Source organism: Scyliorhinus torazame, chromosome 13 (genome assembly GCF_047496885.1).
Source record: "Scyliorhinus torazame isolate Kashiwa2021f chromosome 13, sScyTor2.1, whole genome shotgun sequence".
In the NCBI taxonomy this organism is placed as follows: Eukaryota; Metazoa; Chordata; class Chondrichthyes; order Carcharhiniformes; family Scyliorhinidae; genus Scyliorhinus; species Scyliorhinus torazame.
In genome coordinates, this window is record NC_092719.1 from 137,137,431 (window position 1) to 137,156,293 (window position 18,863).

General features: G+C 43.9%; 1 protein-coding gene and 1 long non-coding RNA gene across 13 annotated transcripts in view; one reads left to right on the top strand and one right to left on the bottom strand.

Annotated features, from left to right (window-relative positions):
- chl1b (cell adhesion molecule L1-like b) overlaps positions 1-18,863 on the top strand; it is a 1,336,546-nt gene that overhangs the window by 449,732 nt on the left and 867,951 nt on the right. Inside the window, exon 1 of one of the 12 annotated variants that reach the window (XM_072472190.1) lies at positions 7,455-7,662. The exons of the other annotated variants lie outside the window; for them this stretch is intronic. The gene's annotated coding sequence lies outside the window, so the exon portion shown is untranslated. Of the gene's footprint in view, positions 1-7,454; positions 7,663-18,863 lie in introns of those variants that run through there. 12 annotated transcript variants of the gene reach the window in all.
- Positions 1-18,863, bottom strand: part of LOC140388295 (uncharacterized) — a 31,189-nt gene that overhangs the window by 3,033 nt on the left and 9,293 nt on the right. The window contains exon 2 of the long non-coding RNA XR_011934134.1: positions 4,890-5,018. This is a non-coding gene — a long non-coding RNA (uncharacterized lncRNA). The remainder of the gene's footprint in view (positions 1-4,889; positions 5,019-18,863) is intronic.

The window sequence follows — 18,863 nt, forward strand, 5'->3', positions numbered from 1 at the left end:
TCAGAGGCATCCCTCTGTAAATTTTGAACTTCAGTTATGTCTGGCATGCCCTTCGTTCCTAATGCAGGTACCTGGTTCAGAGCCTGATTAGCCCCACTGGGAACAATCAGAGAGGCTGATATAGCCGCAGCCTTAGCAGCCGAATCAGCACGGGCATTTCCTAATTGAACAGGAGTGTCCCCCTTTGTGTGCGCAGCACATTTACTAATTGCCAATTGATGTGGAAGCTGAATAGCATCGAGGAGATTTTTAACCCAAAGAGCATTTTGAATGGGAGCTCCCGAAGAGGTGAAAAAGCCTCGCTGTTGCCAGAGGCGACCAAAATCATGGGTCACACCAAAGGCATACCTAGAATCAGTGTAAACATTAGTACTTTTATTTGTGGCCAAAATACATGCTCGAGTAAGGGCAAATAGCTTTTGTGCGGAGACAGGGGTCTCGAAGGCTGCTGCTTCCTGCACGTCAGTGTCGGTTACCACGGCATATCCCGACTGTGGGATGCCAGTGAGAGAAATGGAGAAACTGCCATCAACAGAAAAAATTAGATCTGGATTATTAATAGGCCGGTCCGTTAAATCCGGGCGAGGCGCGATAAGGAAGTGATTCCGAAGCAAAAAATCGTGTGGCGGGTCCGCAAGGTTATCGGGGGGCTGTTCGAGGAACACAGCAGGATTTCAGGTAGAACATTAATGAAAAGAGAGTTGGTGTTTTGCAATAGTGAAACCTCATAGCGGCTCAAGCGGGCTTGAGTCAGATGCCGGGTTTGCTGAGACGTTAGGAGAGCCACAATAGAGTGCGAGGTATGCACTTGTACTGGCTGGTGAAGGGTCAGATTAGAGGCTGCCTGTGCTAACAAATGGACAGCCGTAAGAATTTGGGTGCAGGGAGGTAGACCGCAAGCTACAGGATCCAATTTCGTAGAATAGTAGGCGACCGGGCGACGCCGGTCACCGTGTTCTTGTGTAAGAACACCAGTGGCACATTCAACAAGAACATTAATGTACAACTGAAAGGGTCTGTCATACATAGGCCGTCCTAGCGCTGGGGCGGTAGCCAGAGTGTTTTTGAGAATAACAAAAGATTGTTTTGCTGGATCAGGAAGTTCAAACCTAAGAGGAGTATTTTGAGAGGAGTGCGGAGTTAAATCTTTAGTATGGACAGTAACATTCGGAATCCATTGTCTGCAAAAGTTCACCAATCCTAAAAAGACTCGCACCTGCTTGGGCGATGTAGGAAATGGGGTCTGCAGTATCGGAGTAATGCGTTCCGGAGTAAGGGAGCGATCCGTAGCACTTATTAGGACACCCAAACTTTAACCTGCCGTTGGCCTTTATGAACTTTAGTGGGCGGGATCACATATCCCCATGAATGGAGACGGATGAGCAGGTAAACGGTGTCACGCTGGTTAGCGTTAAAGTCAGGGCTGGCATGGAGTAAGTCATCAACATATTGGATGATGGTGGAGCCACCTGGAGTTGATAATGTCGCTAAATGGGAGTGCAATGCTTGTGAGAAAAGGGTTGGAGAATGAAAGAAGCCCTGTGGGAGCCTGGTCCAAATGTATTGGTTGCCCTTAAATGTAAAGGCAAACAAATACTGTGATTCAGGGGCGAGGGGTATCGCAAAAAAGGCATGTTGTAAATCAACAAGGGTGAAAACAGTCGCTTCCGGTGGGACATTACTAAGGATTGTCGCCGGGTTTGGGACAATAGGATGTAAGGGTTCCGCTATCTGATTAATACATCGGAGGTCTTGGACCAAACGCCAATCGGATGGTCTTCCTATCTTAGGAACTGGAAGAATCGGGGTGTTACAGGGCAATTGGCATGGTACCACAATTCCCTGTTGAAGGAATGATGGAATCATGACCGAGACTCCTTCTTCAGCCTCGGGGCACAAAGGGTACTGTGAAATCGAGGGCAAGAGCATGTCAGGTTTAACTTTAATAACAACGGGAGGGACATTAGTGAGACCAACTTCGTGTTTGGAGGCCACCCATAAATCTGCGGGTAGTTCAGAAGTCGTTGATTGGTCTGAACGATGGTGGTGCAGTGTGCCAATGAGGACAAATGGGCGTTGAAAATATTCTAAAGTGCCTGCGGGTAGGATTTGACTTCCATTAAAGAAAGGATCAGCTTGTCCTCGTAGTGCAGCTGCCAGAAATCCCAAGGACTTGGCACTGCAGCCTTCATTCACAGAAAAGGTCACGTAGGGTGACACAAGTCCCGACTGACGCCAGAGGCCGTGGGGTAAATCGACAAGAAAGGCAGACCCTTCTTTTCCCTTAGCGAGGCCAACAAAGGAAACGAATTGTAGAGAACCGAGGGCGTCTTGGTAAATGCTCTCAAAATCAGGCGAGCATCCTGTATGATCGTAGCAAAGAGTGACATGTGGATCAGGAATATCTAAGGGAGGTGAAAAGTGTGAGGGATCAAAATCAACCGACCACCACTGTGGAGTAGTGAAAAGGGGAAAATTTTGAAGCTGGGCCTGCGGGATAGCTGATATAGTAATGCCGTTATCAAGGCAAACAATTTCCACCTGCAAGGGACACAGCAAGTCACGTCTGGCCAGGTTGACACCGAGGACGCGGGTAACTGTGAAAAGGATGCAACATTCCCGGCCCTCAAATTGAACAGAGAGCGGTTTCCTAAGCGGATAAACAGCACCTTCCCTTATGAAACCAGCAAGTTCCACATGCTTATCAGAAAGGGGAAAGCAATGTTTCAGAATTAATGTCCAGTCTAGCGTAGAATGAGTCGCGCCGGTGTCAACCAGGAAGGGGATAGGCATGCCCTCTATGTAAATCGTAGCGGTGGGCTTGTCAGAGTGGTCTGTTGAGAGGACCGGAAAGTTCAATCTGGCTAGTCAGTAGAGGTTAGAGGTAGTAAAGGGTGTCTGCCGACGGGGTTGAAATCTACCTTGTCGTCGGGGTGCTGGACAATCCCTGGCGTAGTGGCCTGTACGTTGACAGTTGAAGCAAGTGACATTATATTTGGCAGGAGGATGACGCGGAGGAGCGCTGTCGAAATCCTCCATGTGTGGAGTGAAGGGGTAAGGAGCCTGTGAGCGGTAACCAAATTCAGGACGGTCCGTGCAATCTGGGCGATAGTAACGTGAATCTATCTGAAAGTTCTGACCTTTAGGAGCTCTTCTTTGAGAGGGACGTTGGACGAATTCGGATTTAATTTTGGGTGAAGTGTCTTTGTAACAGGTCTCACGGTTGCGGCCATTGCTCCAATAATAAGACACAGCACGTTTCATTTGAGGTTTAGAATTGTCAGACCAGTCCATGTTATTAGTTTTAATACTGGATGCTACGCGGTCAGGCAAAACCTCCATTAATAGTGCATTAAATTGGGGAGACTGTGTGCCTGCATTGAAAGCAATGTCCCCAGAGTAAAGAGTGTACACGCCACAAAAGCGGTCAAAAAATTCTGGACCATCTTCCTTAGAAGTGGGGGTACATTCAAGGAGTTTGGCGATGTCAACGGGTTTACGGAGAGCCCGTTTTAGTGCAGGAAACATTAAAGTACGCTGATCGTCCTCCGTTTGGTGTGCGGCGCTGAAGGCCGTCCACGTGTCCCCATGAAGTCCTAATTCATTTTTCCATCTTTCCCCTAATTCTGGGGGAAGGGATAAATAAGTCAGTGAATATTGATCACGTGCGGTAGCACCGTACATGGTCGCAGTTCTCCTCAAAAACTCAGTGAACCCCTCTGTGTCCTCTTTGTTGGAGGAACATTGGGCCATGATCAAACATAGCTCATGGGGTTTAAAAGCCTGCCACACCTCAATGAATGGGTCATCATTATCACCAGCGTGGGGGTTAATAACACTTCTAATGGGATAATTTGCGGGGGTAGATGGTGGCGGAAAAGTTTCCTCCTTCTTAGGTTGGAGTGATAAATCAAGAAAAGCCTGATTAACAGAGGTGAAGGGTTGTTCCATATTAACGGCTTGCATATGTGACCGAGTGCATGTTGCTACGGGGGATGCGTTAGCAGGAGTTTCATTGGCAGTGGGACCATAAGGGGTAGGCTGTACTTGGGACGGTGGAATTGTAGGATCGGGGTGTGCAGGATGAGGGTGGTGTCCAGGGGTTAAATCCTCCTCCTCTTCCGTACCGCCTGAATAGGGAAACATCGGCATGCCAGAGCAACTGGGAGGATCCTCCTTTCGTTTAATTTGATGGGCTAGCCCTCTCTGCCTATTGGTTGGAAAATTTTTATTTTCGCCTTGTTGTTTATGCTTTCTATCCCAAAGTTCACGTTCCAATTTTAAAGTCTCCCGATTTTTTGCTTTAGCATCCACACAATCATCAATCCCTTTTCTACGGGCGTTATCTCTCCAACTCATGAATAGTGATTGTTCGCGGCGCTTAGTGGATTGCTTCTACCACTCTGAGATTAAAGATTTCCATTTGAAACCGGCGTTTCTCTACCAAATGATTTTCTCAGCAGAAATGCAATTATCGTAGTTCCAAGTGCCCCCTAGTGGCCAAATATCGTTACCCAATTTATTGTTCAGCGCTGCAGATAATCTCCGTGAATTACGTTCTTGAGACGGGTTTTCAGAGCACATTAAAAAATAGAGTGGAATTGACCCCGGTTTTGTCTAAACTCTGTCCCATAATGTCAATAAAATGTGCCCCTGGCAACCAAAAAAATCCTGGCACCAAATCAAATTGCAGGGTCCCTGACCCAGACTTAAGCCTGTATAAGAGGTCCCTGACCTAAGGCTAACAACAATTGGGGTCCCTGACCCTAAGTACTCTACTAACAGTACAATTTAGATTCGAGCACCATCACCTGTTTAGTATCTTCCGTCAGGGATGAGTGGTCGAACCACCAATCTGAGAGAGACAGAGAGACCAAGGTTAATCTTACCTTGTGCCGGCGTCCGTCTCTTTCCTCCGGGTCTGGCTCGATCACTTCTTCAGTCCCCCACGGAATTCACTCAGGATATTGGTAACTGCTCGCTTGCGCCAAAATGTCAAAGTCAATATTTTCCCGCTTCTGTAGTAGAAAGATTCAACACACTCGTTAAGACAGAATAACAAACTTTATTTTCGAAAACAACTGCATGCAGTAATGGCTGAAACTTGAAGTCAGAGAGCAGTCAACAAAACTGCTGAGTCTTTCACAAGTTCTGCGCTTTTGCGGAGAATTAGCTCAATATTTAAACATTATGATTATCAAGATTATGTGACAACAGTATAGTTAGGAATTTGATTGGAAATACAAACGGAAGCATATACCAGACCATGTTTGGTCATATCACTCATACCATTATTTAGTCCTTGGAGGGAACATTGAAAGGGTGGAATAGACTTGTTTCTTCCTGAACTTATCTTGTTTTAAATTCCTATGGCCCTGGGTTATGACGAGTTAGTTTTATCAGGAGTAGCCGAGGTCCGGTGTTTTGGAATGGCTCGACCTTCGCTGATCTTTTCAGACTTCAAGTTATGCAGAGTTGGCCTACGGCCATACTAGTCTGAAAATGGTTAGGGCAGCATTCTTTACATGGGCCTGGTGAGCTGGAATGAGTAGTTTCAGCCTTTCTTATATTGTATCAAACCTTTTGACCAGTCTTCCCATTGACCAGTTTTCCCATCATGCCATTACTTTATTCATACCATATCACAGATGAACCATTTTGTTAATCACCCTGCCAGATGATGCGTGGAAGGATAGTAGTTATTTAAAGAGTTAAAGGACCTTACTGGGTATTCTGTGTAAACTGAGGGATTCTATTTTTGAGCTGCTTTTGTTGGTGCAATTAACTGAGAATTGTAAGGAATCTGAAATAACCTGTCTTGTTGGTGCAGGTCAAGGATGTTATTTGCAAATAGGTGACAGAGCTTGTTCTCCTGTCAAAAAAACCATCATGGAACAGCTGCATGCAGATTCTGCTGAACCGTATCCTGAGTTTACCGTGGTTTTTACTCTAGTGTCTTTTTTAATCCATGAAAAAGATAAGAGGATAGATATTCAGACAGCTGTTCTGCCACTGGAGGTGTGCTGGAGTGGAACCTTCCACTGCTTCTTTTCTCCACCTATTTTAAAATCCTGAGTTCAACATTATCACCATAATGAGAGAGAGCCATGCTCTTTCTAAGGGCCGGCGCAGACTTGATGGGCCGAATGGCCTCCTCCTGCGCTGTGAATTCTGTGATTCTATGGTTCTATCTGTAACGGTGCAACAGCAATGACTAGTGTCAGTGGGATTTTTAGAGTGATGTCTTGCCTCGCCATCCAGGAATGGGAGCCAGGGTCCATGCCAGACACAAGAAGTAACCTGTTGCAAGGCACCTTGGAGAATTTGCATTGCTGGTAGAGCCGCAAATCAAGCAGCATTTGATCCCTCTGTTGACCACAGTGGCATGTGGGTCTACTTTTTACAGCCACTGGTACTTGCAGCACAACTCACAGCAAGCCAAGGAATACATCCAAGTTCCTATTTCTAACCACAAACACCCCGCTCCCCACTCCCTCCTCCCCCACCCCAATACACACACACAATCCTCCGCTGTTCAGGAAAGCAGACCATAAAGATTTTTGAATCAGGTGGTTATAAATTAATTCTCCTTGAAACAAATATTAGTCCATAAACATGTCAGGTCATGGGAGGCATTTGCAGTAAAATGTAAAGTCTGCTGTAAAACCAGCATGTGTGAGCTAATGGAAGCTGGAATTTGCTTGCCCATTTTTTTGCATTGGAGCAGTGTGGGCAGGAGCTGCGCACACCCTTCTTTTGTTTCAAATTGTTGTTCCTGAATGGGGGAGCTAGGTCACACTCTAACTATTGATCCTTCCATCAGCCTTACTGAATACTGCCCTGAAAAGCAGCAGGATTTAAGGACCAGAATTGTATGCTTTAAATGAGAGAATATTCGTGACATTTGAGATAAACAATATTGCAATATTAAAATAATCGAGCAAACTCAGTTTACTAATGTTTTCATCATTTTGTACATTACTCAGAAGTTGTGCCTGGGAATAATAAAACCTTAAAATAAAAAGGGAAAATAATGATCTTAACTTTTACCATAATTGGTATTCACAGATCCGGAAAGTACCAGAATGTTGCCCATTCAGTTTGCTAAAATGCTTAATCTGGATTTCAGTCACGCTCTAGCAGCTTTAAATTGGACAACATCAAATTACAAGATTTACCATTAATATGCTTAGCTTTGATTTTTATATCTCTATTTCTTACATATTGGTGGCAACTGAGAGTCATGTGCATGAAGTGAATTGAGGGGCTACAGTCAGGAAATAAGGGACTGTCTTGTAGTATTGCTGCATGTAGAGAAGAAACCATATCAAACATCACTGAAGGGAAACAAATCAGCTGATGTGAGAAATCTGGCAGATAGTGAGGTTCCACAGCTTGCACAGGCAGCCATCTCATAAATTCTTTGAAGCAGATGGGTAGAAACAACTTCCCTGTTTAAACGAGTAGCCGTCTGTCAGCAAATAAGTTGGGACCAGCGAGGCATTTGTAGAAAAATTGAAATCTTTGGTGATGCCAGCAAATGTGAGTTAATACGCACTGGATCCTGCTTGTCCTGTTCTTCACTAGTGGAGCATATGTGGAAGATTGCAAGTTAAGTGTATGCATATCTTGGGGATTGAAAAGCTTTTTTCATTATATTCGGTAAGTCAGCCTAAATATACCATGAAATGTCTTTTTTAATATAAACAATCCAATCCAACAAGCCCTAAGGCTTATGTACAGTAATATTACAACTCTCTGTCCAAGGCATTTGTGATATTTTGCAGATAGATTACAATATTCCACATTGAAATAAAACCTCTGAAACCCATTTGAAACCCTGTCTGTCAAATGTTAGGCTTTAACATGAAAACATAGCTTGGACTGTTCTTTTGTATGAACCATCCACATTTCACAATGGAAGTTAGGTGTAGGAAATATGTGCAGAATATGCGAAAAAATGCCGTTGAGACTTCGAAACGTGCTTTATTCATTAAAGTGCGTGAGATGTGCAATGCATATTATTATGTGAAAAAATACATCTCATCAATAAACTAGTGTGTAAACATAAATAACAGAAAACTGTCTGGATCATTTAAGAGTTCTGGACTTAATAATTTGATCTTGGGTACATTTTCACAGTGCAATAATGGAAGGTATAAAATTTGGACTTTTGCTAGCTGTAAACTGGCCTTTAGATTTCTACATTGGCTCTGATTCTCAAGCATATTCTAGCATGATTGACCTGCTAGTGTGTAAGCAGCATAAGAATAACTACTGTGCCACAAATTCAATACCCATGTTCATTTTTATACCTGCGGTTATTTTAAAAGGAATTTTAAATTGCAATATTTGCTGCAATCTAATTATTGCGACAGATGTCAACAAAAACTGTCGAACATTTGATTGTAATCACCTTGGAGATGCTTATTAATTATTTGTTATTTGTTAAGAACCATGCTGATGTTAAATGCAAGGGTATCCCAAAACCCAGAAGAGTAACGTGGAACACTGGTTCTTAGTGGTGTATATTTTCAATTTGGTATACTGAGAGAAAAATATGTGAATCAGGGAGGAATAGACCAGTCATTTTGTGATCAATTAATAAAGAATATTTATTAACTTTAAATAAAACACATGAAAAGAAGGACTATAACACACTACAGCAGTACATCTAACGAAACTGATGCTTATACATACAGAGTATTACGTGAAGCTACCTCTTTGTTCCCAAATACCTATGCTTCCTGAACTCTGAGATGCCCCTTGATTCCAAACAACATCCAACGTTACATACTTTGTGAGCTAATTCCATCAGATAATTACCACGCACAAGGGGCTGGATTCTCCGCCGGCGGCATGCTCCCTTTTGCCGGCTGTCAGGGGGTTTCGCGACGGTGTGGAGCTGCCTCACAATGGGAAACCCCATTGACCAGCCGGCAAAACGGAGCATCCCGCTGGCATGCTGAACCAGAAATCTGACAGGGCAGGATGAAGAATCCAGCCCAAGGTATTTGTTCATGTTTGGGAAAACCGTCTTCAGTTATAGCGAAGGTGTAATCTTTTTAGTTTGAATTTTGGATTTTCACTGACTCACTGACTGCCCTTTTAACAATAACTTGCATTCAGGGGAGACTGTTCTATGCTGCTGGGTTTGGCTGTGATGGTAGCTGCTGCTACGTGAGTCCCTTTCTCCAGTTATTGTACTCTGGATATATTATTCTTTGATGTTATCCTAGAGACCCTAGAGACCAGGCTTTTAGCATATAAGTGACAATATCCTCATCTCTCCACTTGGAAGTTACCTCTTCTACACCTCATTTTTTAATCTTAATTTTCCCCTATTTTTAACATATTAAATTTATTATTGAAATTCAATGCATGTTGTTTTCTAGCATTTTAAATTCAAATTGTTTTTTGAGATGTTAAAAAAAACTCCTTCATACAATTTATATGGTTCTGTTGAACAACAATGTGGAAACCATGGTTTGTCAGATGTTAAACATTTAGTAACTGGATCAAATTGTGGAACATAGATATTTAACAATATGAACTTTTAATTTGATAGTGATTGCAAATGCTATGTCAATTTCTGGCAATATATTTCAGCAATTTAAAGTGTAATTAAAATATAATTTATCATCTTGATGACTCAAGAGTGTGACATAGATGACTGAAAACAGAAGTGCGCAAAGTCATGTTTCACATTGTTGCAGGTTTCATTATTTTCAAGTGAAATCTTGAAATACTTGGTGCCGGATCTTTGCTTCCAATGTGGGTGGCTCAAGTCAGGACAGTTCCCGGATTGTGAGGGATACCCGAGGGAATCCTGCTATTGGGCTGTCATTTTGAATGGGCAGCCCAATAGCAAGCCACCTTCCCTGCATCGCAAATCAGCCTCCCAAGACCCCCGTTTTGCAAATCAGCACCCCCACCCTCAGACTTTCTGGGTCCCTCTCTTTCCCCAAGTTCTGGAGGTGAACTGATCCCCCCCCCACTGCTCGAGATGCCGTAATTAGGCGGAGCTTCCACAGAGACCATAAAATATCCCCCAGAGACCTCCTTAATCCGGGGACCTTTCACAGAGATGCCCTAAATAGGGAGACTGCCTACAGAGACCCCCTAAATAAGGAGACCCCACAGACCCAGGAAAGAGAAACCTGCCAGGAAGTCACATAGATAAGAGACCCTTGTCTGGAAACTAGAGAGCAGTTCAGACAGAGGCAGTGAAAAAATTACTGTTGTAACATACATTTGCTGGCTCAGACAGAGGAAACATTGTTAATTGCTGGAAAGAGGAAGCAGTGACCTTTGTTTAAACCCCTCAGATCCTTGAGCTGCAAGCCATTTATTCATCTCCCTCACTGGGCTGTGATCGACAACTTCCAACACACACACACCTGTCAGCCTTGCTTCATTCATCTTCCTTCATAGTTGAGTAACTCAGAAGTGTTCCAACCACAATGTTTGTAAACATCAATCACTTCAAAGAGAGTTAAGTACATTCTAATCACCCAGCTTCACGCTTGGGCCTCATTGGGACCCATTTGCATCCTCCTCCTGACACGCGGGCGCGAACCATGATCCCGGCACCAGCGGGCGGCCAGAGCATTGGAAACAGATCGGCACAGGGCACCGATCACATTTTGCCCCCAACACCTGATTCTCCATCGCATTGGGAACCCCACTACTGGCGGTTGGCGGCAGAGGATCCAGCCCAATATTGTAAATATCTATTTCAGAGTTCATGATGAAAATACCCCATTCATGAACTCATTCAATACATTTAAATCTACTCAAGTACCTAATCCCTTATAAAAGCAAACATTTGTGTTCATAACCCTACATCATAGACAGATAATTTTTTAAAAATCCCTTTTAGCTATCAATCAAATTGTGAATTTCCAACCCCGTGCTGTAATAATGATTAGTTGTGGAAAGTAGTCAACCATTAATAATGTTGTACCCATAGCATTTAGGATTATGTCAGCAAACAACAACTTGAACTGTTTTTTAAACTCTCATGGACACAGGCAGGCAGTTCTTTTCACATTTAAGGGAATGGTCATTTAAATAACCTGACAGCTTGACAGTTTCACAGACATTATCTACCTTTCAAAAGTATGGTTACAACATTTTTAAAAATTCACAACTCCCATATTGCAGAATGCGGCCCTTGATCCAGTGAAAATGGGATCTGTTTGAACTCAGCATTCAATTCAAATAGTCCTGCTGAGTTTGGCACTTCCACACGTGGGAGTCATGCCCAACTCCCACAAAAACTCAAGAACTAGGAGCAGAAGTAGACCATTTGGCCCCTTGAACCTGGTCTGCCATTGGATGAAATCATAATCTGATTGTTACCTCAGCTCCATTTTCCTATTTGCCTGCATAACCCTAGATTCTGTTGTTGGTCAAAAATCTATGTAACGCAGCCTTGAATATAAGCAGTTATCAGTTTCCACTGATATCTGGGAGACTAATTCCACAAAATAACAATGCTGTGAGAGTAAGAAATTCCTGCTCATCTCCGTCTTGAACGGGAGACCCCTAATTTTTAAACTCTGCCTCCTTGTTCTCTGCTCCTCCTGAAAGGGGAAAGACCCTCCCTTCATCCATCCTGTCAAGTCCCCTCAGGATGTTATATGTTTCAATAAGGTCACCTCTGAATCTTCTAAATTCCAATGGGTATAGGCCCAACCTGCACAATCTTTCTTTCCTGAAGGCAACCCCTTCATTCCAGGAATCATTTCCCTTTCCTCCCCAACCTAAGAAGGATCTGTTGAAAATGGGAGCGAGACTTACAAATCCAGGTCCCTTCCACCACTTTTAAGGATTCCTAGAGTCTCCACAACTATAAAGATTGTTCCCTTAGCCACTGTAGCCTACTCCCCTCTACTTGCAGCACTCTGTTGTCTCAGGTTCAACTCTATTATTTTCATTGAACCTGTTGCAAGAGTGGTGCTGTTGTCAGTTCACCAAACACTCTCTGCATTGTGGAGGCCGAAAGCCAACTCTGACGCATCTGTCAACCTCCCCTTGGCCATGACATCACCATTGAACATGACATTGTTGTTTCCTATATTTTTACACATTTCCTTTCCTCTGGAACTCTTCCCTCCAAAGCCTTTAATTTCTCAAACCCTCAACCATATACAGCCCTCCTTTACTCCTTTTCTGATTCTTAAAGAGAACTGACTTGGTCGACACATTGGCCAGGATTTCATACAGCGAGACGGGGCATGCTGGAAGATTGGGGGAGGTAGAAAATCTGGTGGGCGGGCGATGAGTGGCGGCCCCATTGGCTTTCTCCATTACTGGCATTTTGCCAATGACTGGGATCGTGATGGATTGGCAACCCATCCTGAGGCCAACTGAGACCCTTAAGTAACCCTTTTGGGCATCTTATGATGACTGCAGGTATTTTACTAAAGGCAGAAAGGCCCTTTGCTATGTGGAAAAACCATCAGGTATACTCTGGGGTTATTTTGCAGGCTCATGGAGGTGGATGGCCTGCCTGACTGGGCAACCTTTCACTAACATTCACTTCTCTTCACCACCAATGGACAGTGGCAGACACGTGTACCATCTACAAAATTCACTGCAGAAAATTCCAAACCCAGGACCACTACCGTTTAGAAGGACAAGTGAGCAGGCACATGGAAACATTAACATCTGGAAGTTCCCCTCCAAGTCACTCACTATCCTGACCTGGAAATATATCACCAATTTATCACTGTCACTGGGTCAAAATCCTGGAACTCCCTCCCTAACAGCACTTTTGGTGTACCACTCCACATGGACTGCAGGGGTTCAAGAAGGCAGCTCATCACCACATTCTCAGGGACAATTAGGGATGGGCAACAAGTGCTTCCCAGGCTGGAGATGCCTACATCCTGTCCTTACCGAAGAAGGCGCCCCCTGCTAATGTCGAACCCCCAACGAGACCTTGTTCTTTGGAGGGATGGGAGTGCTGACTGCAGCCAGTTAATTGTCTGCTGCATAAATTACAAGTGGAATTCCTTTAGCTGGTTGACCTTCTGGCTGGCAAATGAGGCCAGCACTTTCCTGTGAAGTCCCAACAGCAGGAGGACGTTTTGCCCATCTGAACAGATTTCTTTCTATCTCGATTCTACTTTTCTCCTCTTGTTAGGTATCATCCCACCTCCATCTGCAACTCTCCCGAAACTCTCCATGATATTCAGTTTCCTGACCCAAGGTGGCCTGAGGGTTCTCCCTTTCTTTCTTGAACAGAGGCCCGACCGGCCCACGTTTATCTACCACCACCCTCCTCTACCTAGCTAAACGTCTCACATTGAACAAGTATTAAAGCAAATGCAAAATAATAACAAGAAGGTACTGGAATTAGCAGGTCAGGCAACATCTGTGGAAAGAGTAACAGAGTTAACGTTTCTAGCTCCAGAATTTTCTGTCTCAACAATTTTCCCTTTGACTCCAATCAATTTGCCCCAAACAAAAGATATTGCTATGGGAGTACTTATAGGTGTTAGCTGTGCCACCTTTATGTGGGATCTATGACTCCATTTCCCCTATACCCTTTCCAATACATTGATAGCTGTATCAATGCCTTTTCCTCCTCCGAGCCTGTACTGAAAAACTCAATTAAGATTGCTTGTAATTTTCAATCTCCATTTCCGCTGGTAGGCGACCAACCAATATCCATAAAAACTTTAGTTACCTCGATTTCATTCTTTCCAACCCTGCTCCCTGTAAGGACTCCATTTCATTATTCCAGTTTCACTATCTCTGTCACATTTGTTCGGGTGAGGCAACCCTCCATACTAATACTTATGATGTGTCTTCCATTCTTCTCAATTGAGGATCCCCTTCGACTGAGGTTGATGGGGCCATCGACCGTATTCCATTTCATGCAGATCTGGTCCCACCCTTTCTGTCTTTTTTTTTTTTGTCCTTCTCCCGCACCAACCACTGCCTTAACGGGATCATCCTCTTCCATTTCTACCACCTTCAGCATAATGCGAACACCAAACACATCTCTCCCCCCATCCCTCCCCCAGCTGCTTTCAACTTTCCATCAGGAATATTTTCTTTGTCAAACCTTGATCCACTCCTCAATCATCCCCAACAACCTCTCCCTTTTTGGCAGCAATGTCTTGTGCAAGCACAGGCAATGGAAGACCTGTCCTTTTACCCCCTTGTTCACGTCAAGCTCCTCAAACACTTATTCTTAGCCAACAGCAATTTACTTGCACCATTTTCACTTTTTTTAATACTATATTCACTGCTCACGGTGCTGTCTCTGTTACATGGGAGACCAAACACAATTTGGGTAATTCGTACAGTCTGCAAATCCTGCCAGTCACTTGTCATTTTAATTCTCTCCTTAATTTCTAATTTGACCTCTCCGTTCTCTGCCTTTACAGTGTTCCAATGAAACTCAGCATAAACTCGAGGAACAGTACTTCATCCTTTGATTAGGCACTGTGTAGCCTTCCAGACTTAACATTGTGTTCAACAGTTTTAGATCATAACCTCTGCTTCCAGTTTTTCAGATTGCAGCAGTTGGTAATGGTCCTGTGATTTATACCTTCCTGGAATCCTTCTTTTATTTTTTTACTTGTGCCACTATTGTCTTGCTGCATTATTTTTTTTGTGTTTTAATTGTTCCTGCCTTCCGATCCTTTCCCAGACTTTGGGCTGGATTCTCCGCAGCCCCGCACCGAAATTGGGCCCGGCGCCTGTCCGCCGATTCTCCGGGACCCGAGAATCAGCGTGATCACGCAGTACACTGCAAGGCTCGGGGCCCATTGACAGAGGCCCGCCCAGCGATCCTCCGCATCTGACCGGCCGAGTTCCCGACGGCGTGGAACTAACCTGCTATTGCCGGTCGGGATGCTGGCGTGGCAGCTGCGGACTCAGTCCGCGGCCACCTGGTGGGGGGGGGTGCAGGAAATCGGACACCGGGGTGGGGGGGGGGGGCATATAGGCAGTCGGGGAATGCTTGTGCACGGTTAGATGATTGGGCGTGGGGCCGGTCGGGGGGGGGGGGTCTCATTTTTGCCTCTGGCTATGCAGTCCAAGTCCGCCATGGAGCTCGGTGTGGCCACTTGAGCTCGCCTTCGTGTGCATCCATGGAATCCAAACCAGAAGTGCGGGGGCCCGTATCCGCAGCTAAAGCTGCCGAGGTTTACTCTGGGTCCCTGCTAGCCCCCTCAGGGCATTGAATTAGCTGTACTTTTTGACAGGAATTCTGGAGTAAAACTCCAGCGTTTTTATGCCGTCATGGGGACATAGTCCCATTTTGGGAGAATCCAGCCCCTTCTCTTTTGATCTTTTTCCACGTTCCCCTCTTTCACTTGCTCAAAACCTACTACATTTCTAACGTTGCTCAGTTCTGATGAAAGGTCACGGAACTGAAGCAACAACCCTGTTTCTGTTTCCACAAATGCTGCCAGTCCTGCTGAGTATTTCCAGTATTTTCTGTTTTATTTCATTTTTCCAGCATCCAGAATATGTTGCTTTTCCAGCATTGTTTGTCCTGCTAAGCCCCCAAAAATTGACAATGAAATTCGCGGCATATTATCAATTCCTCTTGGAAGAATGATATAAAACAATGAAATTGGTTTTCCCTTTTATTTGAATAGGTAATGTTTTGTGAGAAGATAAAAACAGGTTGCAAGGAATATTGCCAGTAGATTTTTCTTTGTGCTGAACTCATCTAATAAGTATCCTGGAACTAACTAATATTAGATGCATGGGGCAAAGGCAGAAACAAGAATTGGGGAGTCTCACCTTCCACATTATGCTAGTAGGAATTCAGGTTGAGCATTTCACCACTTTTAATTAGCTGGATTAAAACCAAAACAATGCCCAAAGAGCTTCAGAAGATGAGCTTCACTGTTTTGTATGTACCAGGGCGGTTTAACTCAGTTGGCTAGACAGCTGGTTCGTGATGCATAGCAAGGCCAGCAGCGTGGGTTCAATTCCCCTACCGGCTGAGGTTATTCATGAAGGCTCAGCCTTGCCCCTCTCCTGATGAGTGGTGATCCATAGGTTAAACCATCACCAGTCAGCTCTCCCCCTCAAAGGGGAAAGCAGCCTATGGACTATGGCAACTTTACCTTACCTTTACATGCAGCATCACTGATCATGTTAAATATCAGTTGAATAGTTGATGAACTATACTTCCCCATAACTGTGAATGCAAACATGTTGTAGCCTGGAAGGAATTTGTGTCAGAGGGATCTTCCCTTTTCCCTGAAATGAGAACCAATTCATCATAATTAGGAATGATATGGATCAATCCCAGACCCACACTGAGGGCACATTTCAGCTTCTTGATTTTCAGGAGGTCAGAATTCTATTTTGAAATCAATTGTGCAGAACTCATTATTAAACTTCTTGGCAATGTTTAGTTGTGCTGCACCTCCACCTTAAATCAACCTTCTCAATGTTTCCTCCCAGCCACACTGATGGACAAATTGTTTTCGTAAAAGCTTACAGAGTGCATTTGCATTGACTGGTTAAATGGAAATACCTGTCTGTCTTACTTGTTAACTTTAATTCAAAAATTCTTCCTAAAGTCATTGTGAATTAACTGTTGATTCAAAGCCCTTACCACATAAGTTAAAAATAACCGTAAAATATTAAAAGTTGTGTTGTTTCAGCTCCTTAGTGGAATCTGTTTCAATTGAGGTATATCTCAGAGGCGATATGTGGTGCCCACAAATGAAATGAATGGCATCCTGCACCAAAGGGAAGGCTACAATCCTGGGAAAGCTGTGTGCTTGCTCTGGCGATGTCTCACTCGAAAGGGCAAATTAAATATGATCCCTTTCCACTGCACAGCCTGCAGGGAGGCTGCCAAGCTTTACCAGGCAGCCTGCTCCCCATGCAGCAGAGGGCCCCACCCACCATGGGTAAAATGCTTGTTGTGGTAGGAAGAAGGCATTAGTTGGCCATTGGATTGTCTCAATTGGCTCTGGGAAGGAGGGCCATCTACCACCATCAAATGTCATGGCAACGGGAACCCTCTACCCTCACCTTATATGGCCATTTTATAGATACCTTTCCCTCCACTTCCACTTCCAAGTCCATCCCTGGTGGGTTGGTAAAATACAACCCAAATTGTGTGCATTCTGCAAAAGCATTTTGGAACCAAAATGGTATTCATAGCGCCAAAACGATATACCTCAATTGAAACAGATTCCACTTTCCTCATTTTCCAGGACTATCGAAATGAGCTCCCGAGATACAAATGTGCAGGATGAAGATATAGATGAAGAAATAAGTACTTTATCTCAAATGAGTATTATGCTTCCTGACTCTTCTATGGCTAAACTCAAGTCTCTCATTTCACCACAGAAAATTATGTTACCCTTAAAAATCTCTGATATAATTGGGATATATTGTTCTCCACAGTGCTCACAATTTCAGTTTATTTGTCACGAAGATTGTAAAGAAACAGCTGTGTGGAGGATTGATGTCATTGTATCTGCATTGGTGAATCAATAATTGGAGAGTGATTGTGATTTGTATGTAACTAATTGCTGTTGACAAATTATCATGAGAGGAGCCAGAAATAAAGTGATTTGTTTGACTCCCTGCTTGGACAAGGAAAGTATGTAACAGGGAATCACTGAATCACTTCATGAAGGGAAGAGAAAGGCTCCCGATATTCAGCCAATGATGCATACAGGACAGAAAGTTCCAGAATGTACTGAGTTCACCAACATCATCTAGTGCAAAGGAATGGACAGCTGGTATTGCTGTTTTCCATTAGAAAGAGAGAGATATTAGTCATGTTTCTTGTTCCCTATCACTGTAAATAAACCATTCTCATTGTGTGAGAACAGGATAAAGCTCAGTTGTAAATTGATGCAGGACAGACTTAATTTAAGTGATGTTGTGGATAGGTCAGTAATGGCGGCCACTATTGCCTAATATCCATCAGATACTCGCAGTCAAGGTGCACATGAAGAATGCTCAAATGGGTAATGTATCTAAGAGTGTGTGGCACTCTTATAACAGTACAGGAGTCAACACTTTCAGGATGGATGGGGAGAGAATTGGTGAAAAAATGAGAGGTAAAGGAAATTACAAAATAATATAAAGATTTTATAAAGTATTACAGAAATCTTAGGAATAGTTTGAATAAGGATAATAGGTAAAAATAACATTTGTCTCTAATTTGGGTGAGCATACCATGAAATTGAGAGAGATAAATGACTAGAATACCTTCTATTGATGCTCTTCAAATTTCTTATGGGAATAAGTAGAGATATAATGAATCATGTGTTGATAGCTTGCACCTTGAGTTAACAAGAATCTGAGTCAATCCAAATGCATACAGTTACTGGGACTCTCTTTACTTCCCTGAACAGTCCACGATTGTAGTGTAAAACAGAGATGCCACTTCCCCAGAAGGAGAGGATCCTCCTGTTTTCCTGTCCTGGGACCCAAATGAACTCCACTCCTGCCCATGCCTGGGCCTTGTGTCAAAAGACACGGCAGTAAGCAGAAACCCAGCTGCTAACCACTAGCAAGAAGGCCTTCTAGCTACTGATGAAGAACAGTGCCCCCCAAATCACCGAGGCTGCCACTAATTCGGGGGAGGAGGGTGTGCTGACACCATCCTGTCTGGTTTCTTTAGGTACCACAAGTGTGTCCAGTGGTTGTCCTGTGAATCAAATGAGGCCAGAATCAAGGATAAGCCCCCAACGCATCTCATAGTCATTGCATTACTGAACCTGTGCAGACGCTATGGAACAGGCCCAATGGTACACTGTTGAGGCTGTCTAGGAAATTTCTACAAAATATATGGGGGAAGGGGTATTAGAGATCTATCATCCCTGGGGCCAAAACCTTCGAGCTCCAGAGCT